Consider the following 19,207-nt stretch of genomic DNA (forward strand, 5'->3'; position numbering starts at 1 on the left):
AGCCATTCCTAGTTCATGTCTCCAGTACGGAGGGAATGCAGCCGGACCACCCAATAGTTTTCTATCATTCAAAGAGCAGTTAAAAGGAAAGTGTGGGAAGGGGGGAGAATATAGTCCTGCTTTAGTCCTTCAATATAGTTCTTTGGTTTTCCAGGAACTAGATCTATCTGAACACAGATACTGACTCTTGCTAAGATGTTAAAATGCACCTTTTGTATAAGAACCAATAACTAGGAATTAAATACTGTGTTCAGGAAGCTTTGCCTAGAGTAAAGGAGTAAAGGCAGAGAAGGGGTAAGTTAAAACCAAACAGGAAAAACCAACTCTGTAATTCATTTATTTAAGTTTTAACGTCATACCCATTTAATTTCAAGAACCTGAGGTCACTAATAATCTATTATATATATACTTTTTATTCGAGTATAATTAACATACAGTGTTATATTAGCTTCAGATGTACAATATAATGATTCGACAGTTCTATACATTACTCAGTGCTCATCACAATGAGTGTACTCTTAATCCATTTCACTTTTTTTTTTTACAGATATTATATATTAATTTGACACAGAGAGAGAGACAGCGAGAGACGGAACACAAACAGGGAGAGTGGGAGAGGGAGAAGCAGGCCTCCCGCTGAGCAGGGAGCCTGACATGGGGCTCAATCCCAGCACCCTGGGATCATGACCTGAGCTGAAGGCAGATGCTTAATCACTGAGCCACCCAGGCGCCCCTCACCTATTATTTTTGATAATTTTTTTCTGTTAAGTAATAGTAGAGTATTTGTGCTTGTAACTCTATTGAATCTTGTGTAAAGTATCAATCCAGAAATCCTCAGTCTGACAGATTTTAAGGAAGAAATAGGCATTAAGTTTAAATGGAATGTTGAACAAACAGATGGCTCTATATTTTGGAGGAAGTAATTTAGAACAGGCTTTGCATAATTTTGATAGCAGAAAGTCTTTACCTGCTGCTTTATTTAAATTAAGCCTTCTAGCCAAATGGAATACATGAGGAGATGTTCCTGGGTAGCAACCCTAGAAACTATAAATTTCAATGTAGTCTTAGGATGAGACTGGCAGGAAGAAAGGGAGGCCTCCCAGTTATCAGCTGAGATTTGTGTGTATTTGTGCTGACCATAAATAATTATGTCTCCAGATCTATCGTCTTTACTGGTTCTGACAGTAACAACCCAGGCCTCCTCCAATGTTCGTGAAATTGAATTTTAGGCACTGGTTTAAATTTGAAGAAATCCTATCTGGTCCTTCTGCATTCCTTTTACACACCACTGCACCAACCCGAGTAACGATCAGAGGAATATTAACTAGAATATTAACTAGAATTCCAAACCCCCCTTTTTTGGCGACTCAGTGGGGAATGTACTTGAGGTATTGTAGGACGAGCGGGAACCTCTGTTCTTAGACCGCCTAGAGTGGGTGTACTCATTGCTTACCCAATGGTTCCTTGGGAATTTGGGAATAGAACTCCCAGTGGGTTTTTCTTTTCCTTTTTTTTTTTTTTTGTAACTTTTATGGAGGGACAATACGTATACACCAATTGCACCAATCCTAAGTGCATAGCTCAATGAATTATTGTACACATGTCCACTTGTGTCACCATCACACAGATCAAGATGTAGAAAATTCCCAGGACCTCAAAAGATTCCTTCTTACTTCTTCCCAGTTTGTACCCCAAACCATGGGGAGGTAATCATTATTCTCAGTTCTATCATTATTGACTAGTTTTGACTGTTTTTAAACTTTGTAAAAGTGGAAACATACAAGTATGCATTCTCTTAAATTTGGCTTCTTTCACTCAGTTTAATATTTATGAGATTCTTCATGTTGTTGCATGTACCAGTAGTCTGTTCTCTTTTTTAAATCGCTGTGTGGTATTTTATTTCATGCATATACCACGACTTATTTATTCTTCTGTTGATTGGCATTGAGTTGTTTCCACTTTGGCTAATACAAATAAAGCTGTGATGGGCATTCTTATGCATGTTCTGTGGGCATAAGTACTCATTTCTCTTGAGTAAATTCCTAGAACTGGAATTGCTATCATAGGGTTGGCAGTGTTTAGCTTTAGCAGAAACTGTCAAGTTGGCTTAGGAAGTAGTTATAACATTTTACGCTCCCATCAGCAATGTAAAGAATCTCAGTTCTTCCACGTATTTGCCATCATTTGGCACTGTAAGTTCTCTTAATCCAGTCATTCTGGTTGGTGTCTGGTAGTATTTCATTATGGTTTTAAATTTACATTTTCCTAGCAAGTAATGTTGCCGAGCACTTTTTCATATGCATATTGGATGTTTGCTTATCTAATTTTGTGAAATACCTGTTCGAGTTGTATGTCCACTTTTGATTAGGTTGTTCATTTTTTTTCTTTTTTCTTTCTTTTTTTTGGGGGGGAGGAGGAGCAGAGGAAAAGAGAGAATCTTAAGCAGGCTCCATGCCCTGCGCAGACCCCAACACAGGGCTCCATCTCACATCCCTGAGATCATGACCTGAGCCAAAATCAAGAGTTGGATGCTTAACCGACGGAGCCACGCAGGCACCCCTCTTTTCTTATTGGTTTGTAGGAGTTATTTACATATTCTGAACGTAAGTCTTTTGTCAGAAATATGTGTTTTGAATATCTTCTCCCAGTGTGTGACTTGTCTTTTTATTTTTTAATGAAGTACGATTTTTCAAGTTTTTTCTTTTATAATCGTGCTTTTCGAGTCCTGGTTAAGGCCTTCCACTGATTGAATCAGGCTCATTCACATTATCTAGGATATCTCTCTTACTTAAAGTCAACTGATTTTGAACTTAAATCACATCTATAAAATGCCAATATCTAGATTAGTGTCTGATTGAATGAGTGGGGACTATAGCTTAGTCAAGTTGATCAAAAGATCATTGTCATTATTAACATATTTTTCTACGTTTTCTTCTAGAAGTTTTACTGCTTTACCTTTTCATTTAGTTGGACGATCCATCTTAGAGTAATTTTTGTGCATGGTGTGAAACAGGGGTCCAAGCCAAAATAGTTACGGGACAGAATATGCTCAGGGAAGATGTGCTATGGCCCCGGCCCCAGGAGATGAATTGCAGATTGATCCAAGCCAGTCATGGTGATCCATTCATTCAATAAGTATTTATTGAGTCCTTACTATGTACCAAACATATTCTCAGTTCTGAGATGCAACAATGAATAAAACAGGTAAAGTCCCTGCTGTTGTGAAACTTTCCTTTGCAAGTAACTGATAAGAGAATAGGTACATGACCCCATTCTAGGCAATGGTACCTGAAGAGACATGGTGTAGACATCTGGTAAAGGTGTTACTTCTTGATAAAAGGGAGACTTTCAAAGAAAAACTCTGCCTTGCACGTGGGAGCATGTCATATTTGATATTAAGGCAGTCTTAGAGTAATACCCAGAGAATGACAGAAAAGCCAACCCAGAGCCCTGACACCTTCCAGCTCCTTTATTATCCAGTTCTGGAACAGTCCATCTCCAGGTTTCTAATGTGACATAATTAAATATTCTTATTGTTCAAGCCATACTTGGGCATACTATCACTTGTAGCTGTAGATACACACATTTCCTGGCATGGTCCCACAGCTCTCTAACACTTGTGCTATTAACTCACCTTGGTTCCTTTCACTATCCAGCTCTAGCCTTAATATTGCCTTCCACCTTAGACACTTACACTCACAACTTCTCTAGCTTACTTTCCAACTCGGTTTGGCTTTTAATGAAGCAAATAGATCCCTTCTGCTGAGGTCACTCTGCTCCAAAGTTTCCACCTCAAAACTATATCCATCTTAACTTCCCTGCCACGGCCAACTTTTTTTTCTAGTTTGAATTCCATCTCTCCAACCCTCCCGTACACCAAGCCCCAGCTGCAGAGGTTATGACCATAAATAATTATGGTTATGCAGTGCTCAATTATGGTTATGCAGTGCTAGAGCTATGGCTGGTGCATTTTTTGATGCAAAGCCACATGGAATAAGATGCTATGGGGGCACCTGGGTGGCTCAGTTGGTTGAGCATCTGACTCTTGGTTTTGGCTCAGGTTATATCTCAGGGTTGTGGGACTGAGCCCTGAGTCAGCCTCTGTGCTCTGTGGGGAGTCTGCTTCTCTCTCCCGCTTCCTCTCCCTCTGCCCCTCCCCCTGCTCTTGCACACTGTGCGCGTGCGCTCTTTCTCTCAAATAAATAAATAAATCTTTTTTTAAAAAAAGAAATATGATGCTATGGAGGAGTAGAAACTAAAAGCCTTGCCCAGAAGCCAAACTTCAGAGAGTGAAGTGGACATACAACAGAGTCGAGAGAACACACTGTCCCAGAAAGACAGAGAAAGACAGAGAATAGCTGCTCAATGATTTCTGGTTACTATAGGCCTGACTGTATTTCCCACACTGAGTTCCTTGGAAGTTCCTTGAATTCTCATAATGAAACTCTTTCCTTAAGCCACCTTGAAAGAGTTTCTGTTTCTTGCAAACAAATCACCTAGACTATGGCTCTTGCAGTCCCAAAGGGGGCCTTATTCTGTCAAGTGTATAATTCCCTCTGTGAGAGAATGTTTCCAAGTGTTTGGGGGGAGCCACGTATCTGTCATGTACACTTCCAAGCTGTGCCAGCAATGCCTTCTACAGATTCTAGCCTAGGACTCTAAAATAGAGAACAAATCCTTTCCCAGTCCTTCCTCAGGGTGGGTTCTTAAATTCCTAGAGTTCCCTTTCTTGAGAAGCCAGGAGAAGCATTTAACTCTTCGGTCTTAATTTGGGTTGTTCTTCCCCAAAAGCAGAAGCCTTGGACCAGGACTTGAGTTCGGTTAATTTATTTGGATGGTGACTTGAGGAAGCAGGAATGAGGAGCAAGCAGAGAGTGCCACAGGACAGGAGGAAAAAGGCAGGAAGTGGCTCATTATTGGGCTAGTTACCACCAAGTGACAGGAGCTCAACTGCAGGGGAAACTTTCTGAAAATCCATGTAGTATGTGCCTTAGAATCCACCTACTCTGTCCGTCATTGATTGAGGTTTGTCCCCAGGATGTTAATTCCCCTATACTTTCGGGCTGTTCTGCACAAGGGAGAAAGGAACTCTTCTGGCTTCAGAAAAACCCCAGAGGCAGAAGAGCTGAGAATTATAGGACACTCAATGTGGGACACTGGCAGTGAGCATAACTGTTCAACTTCAGCAGAAATCGGAGGTGGGCTAAGGAGATGTGCCCAGACCATCTTCAACATCCTCTCTTTGGGGGGAGGCTTTTATCCAAGTATCATTAGACTTGGCTGTGGGTCCCCAGAAGCAGGAACCCTAGAAGTAAATATGGTTATCTTTTGTGACAGAACTGCCATCCATCACCCAAAAATCCACATTCTTTTCTTCCTGGGCATTCTGCTGGCCCATATTTCCCAGCCTCCCTTGCAGTTAGGTGTGGCCAACTGACTGAGTTCCAACCAATGGAATGTGAGCAGAAGTAATGTGTACCACTGCCAGGCCCGGCCATAAATATCCTCCCATGCATACTTTTCCATGTTCTTTTCCCTTCTGTTGGCTTGATGTCGATTCTCAGGCGACCTTCAAAACCATATGTTGAAGATAAAAGAGCCTCTGCCTTCTGGGTCCCTAAATGACTGTGTGCAACGCACCATCTCTCCCTACTCCTTCTCCCATTCCTCCAGCCCCACCTCACTCACCTGGAACTGCCTTGCTCTGAGAGAGAGAAGAAGCTTCTATGGTGTTTGGGCCATTATACATTTGGGGATTAATTTATTATAGCAGCTAGCTTACCCTACTAACATACCAACCACAACACCTTACCATTCCCTAGGCACAGAAATTGTTCTTCGGTGTCTCTGAACTACACTAATTATGAAAGACTTAAAAGTTTAGAAAGGTAATTATAAAATTGATACATACACAGGTACAAAAATTAAACAGTATAAGAGAGTCTAAAATCAAAGTAAAAGACTCTTATCTCCCTTCTCGCCCCATTTCCAGCCTTAGATAACCATTTTTAACTATTACTCCCCTTATTTTTCTGATTTGACAATCTATATAATCTCCTACTTGTAGTTTTACCAGTGTTGAAAGTATTTATGGTATCCCACTATGAAAGATGAGTAGTTCCCAAAGTTGTTTCTCTGACCTAGGAAGGTGAAAGAGCTGTAGGCAGAAGAAATTATGCGGTGGTAGGAGGACCTCACACCTGCTTTAATTACACGAAGGTGAAGCAGCATGGTGATGTGGGACAAACCCAAACTCTGAACTCAGATTTGTGTGGAGTTTAGCTTCTACTCCTTATTTGCAAGAATCAGAGTTGATGGAAGGAAACAACGCATCTGCAGGTGTTGCTGTGGATTCACCCCTAGAAATGTTTCCACGGTTTTCACACACCACCACGCTCTATGGTAGGTGCCAGTTAATCTTAGTGTCAAATCTTAAGACCAAACCTTTCTGGAGGGTAACCTGAAGTGCCTTGCACGTACATTACCAGAAACACATCTTAGGCCCCTGAATCAACAAATCCACCCAAGTAGGCACGTCTTGCTCCAGCCGATAGAGGGCAGTAAGAGACATAGAGTGCGTTTGCCTTCAGCGCAAGAAAAGTCTTGCTAGCAATCACATCATAGTAGTATTTCAATTGTTGTCAGCCTATCAATGTTGGCCAGAGCCCAGAAGTGTATAAAATCATCCTTCTCAAATGATACGTCCATCTAAATTACTTCAAAAAGACATCCACCAGATTTCTTGAAACATCAACTAATCAATTTACATTTACATCAAAAATAATAAAATAACATACTATTAAACATCATAATAAAATAATATAATAACATTACATATTCATTCAGAAATAATTAACCTACCTATTTAGATATTTTGCTCAACCATTAGGTACCACCATAGGAAGATTATGGTCCTGTTGCTACTGTGTTCTTGTATCAAGAAAATAGCTCATTTTTTGTTCTCTGTATTATGTCCAAAGTGATTCTTGTGCTGATTCATGTTACTAGACAAATGATATTATCTAAAATCTACCACAGAGTATTCTTTAGTGAAACTCTTCTCTCAGTCTGTTTAAATGTTCCACTATGGAATTTTTTAGATTGGAAAAATAACAAACTCCTGACTATTCAGTAATGGGAATTCTCAGGAATCCTTAAATCACATAAATAAATGATGGAGGGAGTCTGCCTTAGGCCGGATGTGCTACCGCGGGTAGAAAGATAAACGTCAGGCTTTCGGACTTGGAAAAATAAGTCACATTTTCCATTGCTACTTGATCTTAGAATTTAAATACATTTTGATTAATTCCAAGTTCAAGTGGGAGGATAATATGGGGGAGTAGGTGTAAGGGAAGAAGGAAGATGGGAATATGCTTCAATATCATTCTTGAATTTCTTCGTCAGAAGTAAGCCTGCCAGGACGGTAGTTGGGAGCCTCATCTTAAGTGGGCATCGGTTGCCAGAAAAATAAAACATCTGACACACAAATGAATTTAATATTAAAATAAAAATAAATTATTAATATATATTTAAAAATCTCTGTGTAATAATAAAAAACTAGCGTTTATCAGAAATTTTCTTAGTTAAATGCACAATTCATTCTCAGTTTTTCTGCATGTATCTCTAGACTCTTTCTTGATTGAGAATTTTCACTGACCCTATGGGTTTGCATATTTAAGTAGAAAAAACACCATCCTTCAAATAGTCAGTTTATTTGGTGTAAGTATTAGAAAAGTTGCCTTTTTAAAGTAAAACTGATCAGGGGGCGCCTGGTTGGCGCAGTCGGTTAAGTGTTTGACTCTTGGTTTGGGCTCAGGTCGTGATCTCAGGGTCATGATCTCAGGGTTGTGATCTCAGGGTCGTGAGATAGAGCCCGACGTTGGGCTCCACACTCAGTGAGGAGCCTGCTTAAGACTTTGTCTCCTTCTGCCCCGTCTCTCCCTCTCTCAAATAAATAAATAAATCTTTAAAGTAAATCTCATCAGGAAGTAACAGACAGGGCTCTGTGTTAGACAGATGGGTCTCCTACTTCAGCTCTACTACTGACTGTCCGTTTGGAATTTTTTAGATTAGAAAAATAACAAACTCCTGACTATTCAGTAATGGGAATTCTCAGGAATTCTCAGGTAAATTATTTAGCCTCTCTTTGCTTTAGCTTCTCATCTGAAAAGTAGGGATAATGATAAAATGCCCAACCCATGGGGTTGTACTTGGAATATGGTAAGCACTCAGTAAATACCAAGGTTGTTGTTTTTGTTTTTGTTTTTGTTTTAGTGTCAGAAATTATTTTTGAGTAAATGACTAAAAAATGTTACCTGCTATCATCACTACCTTGGGCCATAACTTCAGCAAATATGTTATTTCAGCAAAAAAAAAAAAGTTATTTCATTTTTTCCTTTATTACCTGCTTTGGAAAATCTAGAACTGTCCATATTCTGATGCTTTTTCCTGCTCTAGCAAGAATTTTACAGCATCTGTCATAATTATGGTCTTTGGTAGGGATAATCTGTATAGACTGGAGGCCAGGACCAGAAGAAGCAGATTCACAGTTAAGCCTGCACATCTGAACACAGGAACCAGGGCAGGACACATGTGTTCAAGACTGAATTTGGGACATCAGCTTACATGGGAGAAGGAGGTAAAAGGGATGGGAGGGGAGAGAGAAGTATAGAAATATCATTAGCCAATTGTTTCTGCTGAATCCAGAATCCTGGGTATGTAGGACTCAAGACAGACAATGGGTATGTAGGACTCAAGACAGACAATCAATGGGACTTAATTCACCAATATCTGGAAGGTCTTTGTATACAGTTAGTATTCAAGATAGTCATCAGCTGATATTAGTGCCTCCGTCATGAGGACACTGGGATTTAGAGGTAAGAAATCCAGACGCTGCAGAGAATGAGGTACCAGAAGGAATTTGTTTTGGGGGAAGCTGGGGAAAGGAGAAACTATAGGGGAACTCAGGAAGATACAAGGATTTATTTCAAGGGAATGAGTTAAGATTCTCTTGGGCAAGACCACTCCTCTGTGTATGGCCCAATTTGAGTCATTTGGTATCAGTGTGTCAGCGCCACTCGGTGGCCCAATTTCACGTGATTCCAAGGGAAAAGGTGCCTGCTGGCCAGTGGGGCCATATGGTTATTCTCTGTCCTCTTGGAACTGGAACTATTCATGGGCTTCCACGGTGACTCCAAAGGTACAGATACCAGAGCTCTTTGGGGCACCTGGCCAACCCCTCTGTTTGGGGGTCTGTTTGGGGTATGGTGTTGGAAAGTGCCCCAAATTATAGAAATGGGGACTCAGATCCACACAAATCCTGCTCTAGCCTTGGGTCCCATGCACTGGATGGGGACTATAAAGTTTTGAGGAAGGTGCTACAAAGAAAGAGGAAGTGTGGGGCTCAGCTTCAGGGCTCTGCTTGCCCAGGTGCAAGGATGGTACTTAATTTAGGTCAGAGTGAAGTCAACAGCACCTGTATATTAACTTATTTAGTTAGAGTAACTGTCTGGAAAAGGGATTGGCTTAGAGAAGGGATGACGCTAGTTACAGCAGTTAAACACTTGTAGCCGTGACGGTTAAGCATGTTGGTTCTTAGGGGTTGCTACTAACGTTGGCCAGTGGTTCTTGATTCTGGCTACACAGTAAAATTAACTGAGAAACTTTAAAACAGAACAACGCAAACACACACAGTGCTTGGACTCTCAATTAAATTAGAGTCTAAGGGGGTGATAGACTGATATCATGATTTAAAAAAAATCTTCCCAGGTGGTTCATTGTACAGCCAGATTTGAGAATCACTGCCCTAGACATTCCTCACCCACCACCCATTTCTCTGGTGATAGCATTCTTTATTGCCACTTGATTCCTGGGAACTCACTTGGTAGTTTCTGAGCACAGGTAACTGCTCTCCTGCCGAGTCTGGATTACCGACAGTTAGGGAACCTCACTTACTCTTTACTTCTCTAAGCCACAGATGTCGTAGATCTTAGCTCAGTCCTTCCCAAAACTCTTGACTTCAGTCTGGTACTTTCCATTGCTTGCTGTTTCTGTTTTGTATGCACTCCATTGCACACTGTTATTCAGTCAATATTGAGCTGAAAGCCTCAGTATTCTTGGAATCAAACAAATGAGTTGTTTGACCTTGAGACCCTTCAGTCTTACCTGTTTGCTAAAAATGCTCTGTGACCTCTACTTATTTTTTCACCATAAAGTAAATAAAAAGTAGTAGGTTTAGAGATTTCGGAGGTGCCTTAGAATGTCATAAACTAGAATGAAAACCAATTGCTATAAAAATATCTTATCTCTTTAAAATAACAAGGAAAACCCTAGCAGAAGACTTACCATCAGCTCTTTCTTTTTCTTTCTTTCTTCCTTCCTTCCTTCCTTCCTTCCTTCCTTCCTTCCTTCCTTTCTTTCTTTCTTCTTTTTTAAAGATTTTGTTTCTTTATTTGACAGAGAGAGAGACAGCCAGCAAGAGAGGGAACACAAGCAGGGGGAGTGGGAGAGGAAGAAGCAGGCTCCCAGCGGAGGAGCCTGACTTGGGGCTCGATCCCTTAACGCCAGGACCACGCCCTGAGCCAAAGGCAGACGCTTAAGGACTGCGCCACCCTGGCGCCCCCATCAGCCCTTTCTAAAAGCTTATCTATGCACTTAGGCAAATGTCCGAAGCGTTTGTGGGTATTCCTCTCCAGGACAAGGGAAGTCTACTATACACAAAAGGCTCTAAATTCCTCTCTCTCTCTTCTTTCTCTCTTTCTGTCTTTTAAGGCCTTAAATGGCTTCCAGGTGCTCCTGCTGAAGGAAAGTAGATGGAACAAGCAAGCTACCAGAATACTTTTTAGCCCCACAAATCTGATCTGTATTTGCCGCTTAATTAGGAACAGCTACTTTATTTTACAAAATCCTTCCTCAGTGAAGTATCCATCTACCAGCTTTCTAAGTTCTCTCCTAAAGATGCTAGCTTCGTAAGCCAAAGGCATTTATGTGTGGCCTTCCTGTGATATTTTAAAAGTCACTCAGAAAAGCTGAAAACATCTTAATAATAATTTTTATGTGTAAAATATCTTTATATCCTTTATCTCTTTGGAGCCTGATACCAACCTGGTGAGGGGCAAGGCATATATGTCTAATCCCATCTCATTTTTCTTTTTCTTTTCTTTTTTAATTTCAAACTCTCATTTATTAGTGTACCACTCATCTTTTTTTTTTTTAGATTTTATTTATTTATTTATTTATTTGAGAGAGCGCATGAGCAGGGGGAGGGGCAGAGAGAGAGAGGGAGGGGCAGAGGGAAAGGGAGGGACAGAGGGACAAGCAGACTCCCCACTGAACGAAGAGCCTGATGCAGGGCTTGATCTCTGGACCCTGAGATCATGCCCTGAGTTGAAGTCAGATGCTTAACCAACTGAGGCACCCAGGTGCCCCAGCCACTCAATCTTAAAGGAAAGAAAAAAAAGGCGGCTCCAGATAGAGTCTTCTACCATTCTTTAAAAAAGGAAACAGTTTCTTTTAACTTTACACTCACCCTACACCCCATTTTCAAAACATATTTTTTAATTGTCTTGGTCATGGACGTTTCCAAGATGAGATTTTATATTTCGCTCCCATAGCTTCTGGATTTCAGAAAAACCATGCTTCCCTTTACTGAAGGAGTTTGGTCCTGCTGATGTTCATGTATCCCTTCCAATATTCTTCATCCTCCTCCTTGCTTCTGGAGGCGTTTCCTCTGGTTTGCTATCCTCATCTTCAGTAAAAGCTGCTTCTACTGACAGGGTTTTTGGGGCAAGAGTTGGAATAGTTTCTTGAGGCTTCCTTGATCCAAGTTTGATGGCTAAGCTTCCTTTGTCGTGTGACTACCTATGGCAGATCCAAACCTGGACATCTTTGTTGGCTACGTTGGGAGGTCTGCAGCTTCTTCTTCAGTGGATTGCTTCTCAGTGCTGTGACGGCAACTTTCCGCTCCATTACTCTGGTGGCTCTAGCTTGCTGCAGCTTCTCAGGCTTCTCCTCTCCCGCCATTTTCCCCACTGTGGCCTCTCCTGCAGCCACATCAAGCCCCATTTCCTTTTCTCTACTTTACAACCGGAGGACAGAGATTCAGATGGCTTACGTGGCTCTGTGGAAAACACACGAGTCAGAATCAGGACTCAATTCACAAGTCTGGTGCCTCCTCACTATTGAACTGTGAAAATGTAAACCCCCCACATTCATTACAAGTACTGTATTAGTCTGGGTTCTCCAGAGAGAAACAGAACAAATAGGAGATTATATATATGATTTACTATAAGGAATTGGCTCCTGTGGTTATGGAGGCCAAGAAGTCCCAAGATTGTGGTTGGCAAGCTGAAGACCCAGGAGAGCCAATGGTGCAGTTCCAGCCTGAATCCAAAGACCTGAGAACCAAGAGGCTGATGGTACAAGTTTCATTCCATGTTCAAGCCCAAAGTCAGAAGACCAACATCCCAGCCTGAAGACAGTCAAGCAGAGAATAAATTCTCCCTTACTCCACCTTCTGTTCTATTTAGGCCTTCAACAGGTTGGACGAGACCCACCCACACTGAGGAGGTCAAGTTGCTTTGTTCATTCTACCAATTCAAATATTAATCTCGTTCAGAAACACCCTCACAGACATACCCAGAATAATAGTTAGCCAAATACCTGGGCAGCCTGTGGGCCAGTCTAGTCGACACATTCAATTAACCATCACGAGTACCCACTTAATTGTGTGTACACCTCAGTGCTAGACATTCCTGGGACTGTCCCCTTCTTGTGTCACTGCCCAGAAGTCAGAAACCCAACTTGCCCTTTTGGCTTTCACATGAACTGGCTGTGGTGGACAAGTCATTTCATCTCTATGAGTCTCAGTTTTCTCAACGGTAAAATAACAAGGGTCAGATTGAGGTGACTTTGTAGGACACTTACAGCTTGAAAAGGGTGTTTCTGTGATTCTATAATTGAATTCTAAGATTTAAAAACTGATTTATCTCCCACTCCCCCTGCTTGTGTTCCCTCTCTCGCTGGCTGTCTCTATCTCTGTCTAATAAATAAATAAAATCTTTAAAAAAAAAAAGTCTTAAAAACTGATTTGACTACTGTTTCATTCAAAGTTGTTTTCTGGGTCCAACAAACGCATGAATATTACAGGTACTTACTCGTCAAGGTGATCATATGAAGGTGATAATGCTGTATCTGTACAGAGAAATGTGAGCGTCCAGTATGTGGTCACCTTTAGACTGAATACCATGGTAGGTATAGCTATAATTTGTAATACCATCCTTGCACCAAGGACCTTACCATCTGTTGGCAAAAAGATTGGCACAGAAGAAATCCCAGTATGACTTAGTGTGAAGTACAGCCTACGGGAACCATTACCAAAGAAAGCGGGAAGTCAATGAGTCAGGCTTCCCCTAAAGAAGGAATTAGGGCTTGGGCTGGGTTTAAAGAACAAAACAACACAAATAAAAAACACAGGAACAATTTGGATCAACAGCGGCAAAAGAGGAGGACTTTCCAGGCTAGGGAAAACCCAGGCAAGACTAAGCAGGGATCATTTGTATGAGAGCGAGTGGACCGGGAAGACGTGTTTGGATAGGAGATGGCCGATAGAAAAAGGCAAAATAAGAATAGTATTTGAGGGGCGCCTGGGTGGCACAGCAGTTAAGCGTCTGCCTTTGGCTCAGGGCGTGATCCCGGCGTTTTGGGATCGAGCCCCACATCAGGCTCCTCCGCTGTGAGCCTGCTTCTTCCTCTCCCACTCCCCCTGCTTGTGTTCCCTCTCTCGCTGGCTGTCTCTATCTCTGTCAAATAAATAAATAAAATCTTAAAAAAAAAAAAAAGAATAGTATTTGAGGAAGGTATCACCTGACAGCTATGGGAGGATGGATTGAAGGGTTCTCAGAAACTCGCTACCTTTACTGAGTGTCTACTATGTGCCAGGCTCTGTGATAGAATTTAATGTTTGTTATCCAGAATATTTGCAACAGTCTACAAAGTAGGCTTTCTTAACTCTTCATTTTACAGATAAGGAAATTCAAGGTCAAAGAGATTAAGAAACAGTCCAAGGCAATCGAGCTGATAGGAGGCTCAGTAAAAATTCCAACCCAGTTTGAGCTGACTCCATAATAACCCCTTATTGCACATCCCACACTGCCTCTTCCCAAACCAGAAACTGCTGCCAGTTTCAACAAATGAACCCAAATGTGATCACTAGTGGGTTCTGCCGCTGTGGCAGCTAGTTACCCAACAATTGATTACCTTGCCTGGCGGTGCTCTTGCTTAGTTGCTATGAATGTTTAACTCAGTCAGCCACGTGGTGGTCTGTCTTGAGGACAGATGATGATCCAGTGTGTGGCTGGCCATGTGGCCGAGGGCAGAGAATGCGATCAGACTGGTAAGGGCTCTCCTTACTGACACCCAGGGGAGGACTGCAGAGGAGGGCCCTGTGAGGACCAAAGGGCAGTCCTTTATTTGTGCCTCATGTGGAAAAGTCGTTAGTCACGCACCAGTCATTTCAGTAACACCTGCACGTTCCTGGCCTTTGAGCACAAATTAAAAACCAAATTTGAATTCAGACATTGAAGTTATTTACATGAAATGCTCTATAATCATACAGAAGATTGGAGGGAGAGCCAGAAGTAGAAGCCATAGTTTAGGATCCCCATGTGTCTTTTGTTAGTTTCCCAAAGAAATCAGAAGAGAGATGGTAGTATGTTTGAGGGGGGAGGCAGGGACCCTAGTTCTGTACCAAAAAAAATCTATTCAGTTACATTATAAAGACAAATCATTGCATCAATCCTAGTTTCAAAAAACCTGTCTTTTCTTCTTTTAATAATAGAGATTTGGTACCCTGTGCCCCACATCACTGAGGCAGTTCAACCCAGACATAAACAGTCTGATGACGTCACTGCTGCACATCCAGCTAGTTTCTCTATTGAGACCTTCCGAGGTGTTAATTGCAGTTGCGAATTAATCATTATTCTAACTGAGCCAAACTCTTATTTTCCTCTTAAAGCTTGTCATTACTAAGTTTGCTTGAATTGGTTAATTTACCGTCAATGCAAATTAGCATTCTATAGTACACAACTAAACATGCACAATTGTTTTTATTATGCATGGAATTTTATATGTAGAAGAGTCATAATTAACTACTCATTCTAAAATTCTGTTTTCATGCCTTTCTTATAGTTCAGCTTCATGAGCTCAGGATTTTTATCAGGATCTCCTTTTCTTTCACATTTTGAAATCTAAAAGGAAAGCCACAATGGTTTCAGTCATTTCAGAAAGTGACCTATTTCAGAAAAGCATATCAATAAATATTTTTGTATGAGTGCTTTTCAAATATAATATCTCTTTTCTGCTTTTCTGTACATTAACAAAATTTTTACAACATTCTCACCAGGATAAAAATAATTCAGCAAAACTGGTCATTAATCTATCAAGATGACCCTGTATAATTTCCCTATTCTCCAGAAGTTTCCATGGCTCGAAGTAAGGTTTTGTTTTGTTGTGGTTGTTGTTGTTGTTGTTGTTGTTGTTGTTGTTGTGTTTTAATGGAACTTAGGGCTTTTAAAGTGCCTCATCAAGAATAGCTAGAAGAGAGCTGCTCCTTTATTTTGGGAACCAGTGGGACTCGGTAGGGGTCTAACCCGGAGAAGGTTTAGCATTCCGCACAGAATCCCATACTGGTGTGGATCAGGCCCTGGAGATACTGATCTGGTCACATCTCCTGATAGTGGAGGTCCTAACTGGCAACCTTAGGTGTTCTGTGCTAGTCCGGTTCTAGTCCGGACCTGGGGTTGGAAAAGAGAGAACCAAGGTACAGAGATTGGAGCCAGTTTGATGCTCAGCAAGTGTCCACATTTTCAAAAACATAAAATTCAAAAAGAGTCAGAAATCCAGGCATGAGTCAGCAACTAGCTAATTTATCAATGAGCCACCAAGTTGGGTTTCAAGGATAGGCTCTATCCTTGGAAGAGCTGTCTTCAAGCCAAGCTCCAGGCCCAGGAGGGGATGGAGTACCAGCAGAGTATTCTAGAACCACTGCTCAGTGCACTTCTAGAACTCTCTACCCTCTATTGTACTCACTTCCCCTGTGAATACTACTTTAATGTCTTCCCCAGAAGCTCCATGAAGGGAGAGATGCAGCGTGTAGGTTTACCCCGGTATCCAGCCCTGTGTGTGGTTTTCACTGCTCCAGGCCAGGCTATTATCAGTTCTTACCCAGATCATGGCAATATCCAGACTAATCTCTCCACTTCTACTCTTGCATCTGAACAATATATTCTTCACACAGCACTGCATTTCAAAATGCAGATCTGGTTTTGCTCTCAGCCTTCTTATAACCCTTCAGTGATTCCCCATTGTCCTCAGGATAGAGCTCAAATCCCAAACATGGTCTCCAAGCCAACCAACCATCCTGGCTTCTTTCAGTTCTTCATGCCACACCCTTTGCCACCTCCTCCCCAGGCACCCCTTCATCTACCTAATTCCTTCTTGTCCTTCAGCGCTCTGCCTGGCAATCATTTCCTGGAGAAATCCTTCCTTGAAACCTTGGTATTCTCTCCAATGGCGCTTCTTTTTCATAGCGCTTTCCAAGCGTGTGACTCATTCATCAGTATCATTTTTTGATTAATGTCTGTTTCTCTAATTTGACTTGTAAATTCCATGAGTGCAGGGAATGTACTCATTTTGCTCAGTCCAGAACATAATAGGAACACTAAGCTTATGTTGAATTAGCTCATGAATATTTTAGGTACTAAGTCCAGTAACAAAAATGGGAGCTAGGAGAGGCTTGACAAGTGAAGGGTCCTGGGGATGTTGGAATTGGGGCAGCTCCACACGACGCCACTGGGAGGTGGTCTAAAGGGACATAAGCACGTCCCGTCTCAGTTCTAGGGGCCTCATTGACCTCTCCCAGCAATGCTGCACTTCGGTTTAGATGAATAAATTACACCTTTCCAAGATCACCTAGCTGGTCTAGGGGGGACCCAAGACTCCCAACAGGCTTTAAGCTCAGGTGTCCCCTTTCACACCAACGAGCTCCTATTACTAAGGTGCCTGTCTGGGACTTCTGTCTGGCTTCTCCCGTCTCGTTCTCAGTAACGACAGCATCTGCATCACTCAGCCATTCTTCAGTCGTGTCTAGCGTGGGAGCGGATGATGAGGGACATTACCTAGAGGTTTGCGTAGAACATCTGAGTCCCAGGCTTTGCTGCTGGTGATTGTCTTCTGCCGATTCCCGTGGGCTCTGGCGTGGCCAGGAGGCTGACGGAGCTGCTCAGGAAGCCGGATGGGAGCTTGGTCACACTGCGAAGCCACCAGGGGCCGACAAAGCGGCAGAGCGGGCAACAAGCAGTGTGGAATACGGACGTTCCTGTCTCGGGAAAGGCTCGGGCAGCTGCGAAGCAGCAGGCTCAGAAAGAAGTGCCAGAGGCAGTCTGCCCAGCAGAGGCTCAAGTGACATCTCATGCTGGGTGGAAAGCAACGGTGGCCACATTTCCACACACACCGGGAGCTCCCGCAGAAGAAAGACACTCTCCATTTTTGTCGTTTATTCGGTATGAAAGCTTTTTTGTGAGAGGAGATCTGCGGTGTGAAGGGGGAAGCTTCCCTGCCTGGGTGTACTGCATACTGCGAAAGCTATTTCAAGGGACTGAAGACATTGCCTACCGGCTCTTTGTACAGTTGTGTTTCTATCGATTAGAGGACTTGGCCTGGGTATCCTTCTTGGTTTCCTTCATTCATTCACGACCTTGATTTCAAATCATTTGGTAAAGACAGAATTCACACTTACTGAGAAAATCTTTCTTTTCGGAAGCGCATTTTCTGGAGCCCGTTGGAAATTGTAAAACCCCGTCTCTGTCTCAATTCCACGACATTAGATATACAGTTGATACAAAGATGGTCTCAGGAAATGATACTACTTATTACCTTTTCAAAATTCACTTAGAATTCTCACTCCTAGCTGTTTACACAAAAATGAGTTTCGATACTTTTGTCCCCTTTCAAACAATGGCAAAAGCTTTATTTCAAATATCTTTGCTAATTTCTTCCTTTATTTACAAGGTTTACCAAACGACCGCAGTCAAATGGACATCTTCATGAGAAAGTAAATGCCTATAGAAAGATAAAAACAAACTGTCCCTTAATTTACAGACTGTGGGATGTTCTTCATGTGTCCTTGGCAATCTCTAGTGAGTTCTGTTTTTATATCTAGATAGGCAGTATCTGCAGCCACACGTGAACGTGTTTAGAATCAACCTTTGAAATGTTGAACCACTGACTATTTTAAATACTAAATCAATCACATGTCCGAGTCGTTTTAGAAATGAAGGTTACATAACACACTTATATTTCCACACTGTATTTTTGGAAGCTATTATAAACTTAAGATATGCTTTAAATAAGGCATTATGTTTATTATTAATCTCAAGCCCTCTTTCCCCTTAGCTACGTACATTCTTGAAGCAGGGAACATACAAACATAACAACAGTTCACTGATTTGGGGTTTCAGTTCATGAAATGAAAGTTTGCACTTTCTCATAGTCGTTCCAATTTTCCGATCAGACAGGTACTGTTTAATTAGGGTCATAAGATTTCAGGGTTCGAAGGGCCCTTTTGGAATTTGTCTGGACACCATGGGTGCCCTTAATTCTCAGGAACCTGGCCTTGGGAATCCGTCAAAGACTCTCAGCCCTCGGGATGGGAGCTCTTCATGTCTCCCTCTGAGCTTGTGTCATGTGTCATTTTGCAAACCCCAGACTTCAGTTGTTCTCATTCTTTTTTTTTTTTTTTTAAAGATTTTATTTATTTATCTGACAGAGATAGAGACAGCCAGTGAGAGGGGGAACACAAAGCAGGGGGAGTGGGAGAGGAAGAAGCAGGCTCATAGCGGAGGAGCCTGATGTGGGGCTCGATCCCATAACGCTGGGATCACACCATGAGCCGAAGGCAGACGCTTAACCGCTATGCCACCCAGGCGCCCCTAGTTGTTCTCATTCTTGTCTCTAGGACTTGAAGCTTTATTTTGGTCCTTCTTGGCTTCCTAGCAGGCCTCTTGTGAATGTGTATTCCATTCCTCTTTGCTTTATCCAGCTTCAGCCTTATGCCAGATTGTGGCTCCCTTTGGCTCCATGTCTCCCTTCAGGCCAGTCTGACCCACCTTGGAAATAGAAGAGACAAAATTTATTTCCTGGGGAGAAACCT

At 42.0% G+C, this 19,207-nt stretch overlaps 1 pseudogene; it reads right to left on the reverse strand.

Annotated features, from left to right (window-relative positions):
* Window positions 1-11,340: 11,340 nt before the first annotated feature.
* On the reverse strand, window positions 11,341-12,076 carry LOC148108675 (PEST proteolytic signal-containing nuclear protein pseudogene; annotated as a pseudogene).
* Between the last annotated feature and the right edge of the window lie 7,131 nt (window positions 12,077-19,207).

Source organism: Ursus americanus, chromosome 17 (genome assembly GCF_024610735.1).
Source record: "Ursus americanus isolate L20-20 chromosome 17, mUrsAme1.1.p, whole genome shotgun sequence".
In the NCBI taxonomy this organism is placed as follows: domain Eukaryota; kingdom Metazoa; phylum Chordata; class Mammalia; order Carnivora; family Ursidae; genus Ursus; species Ursus americanus.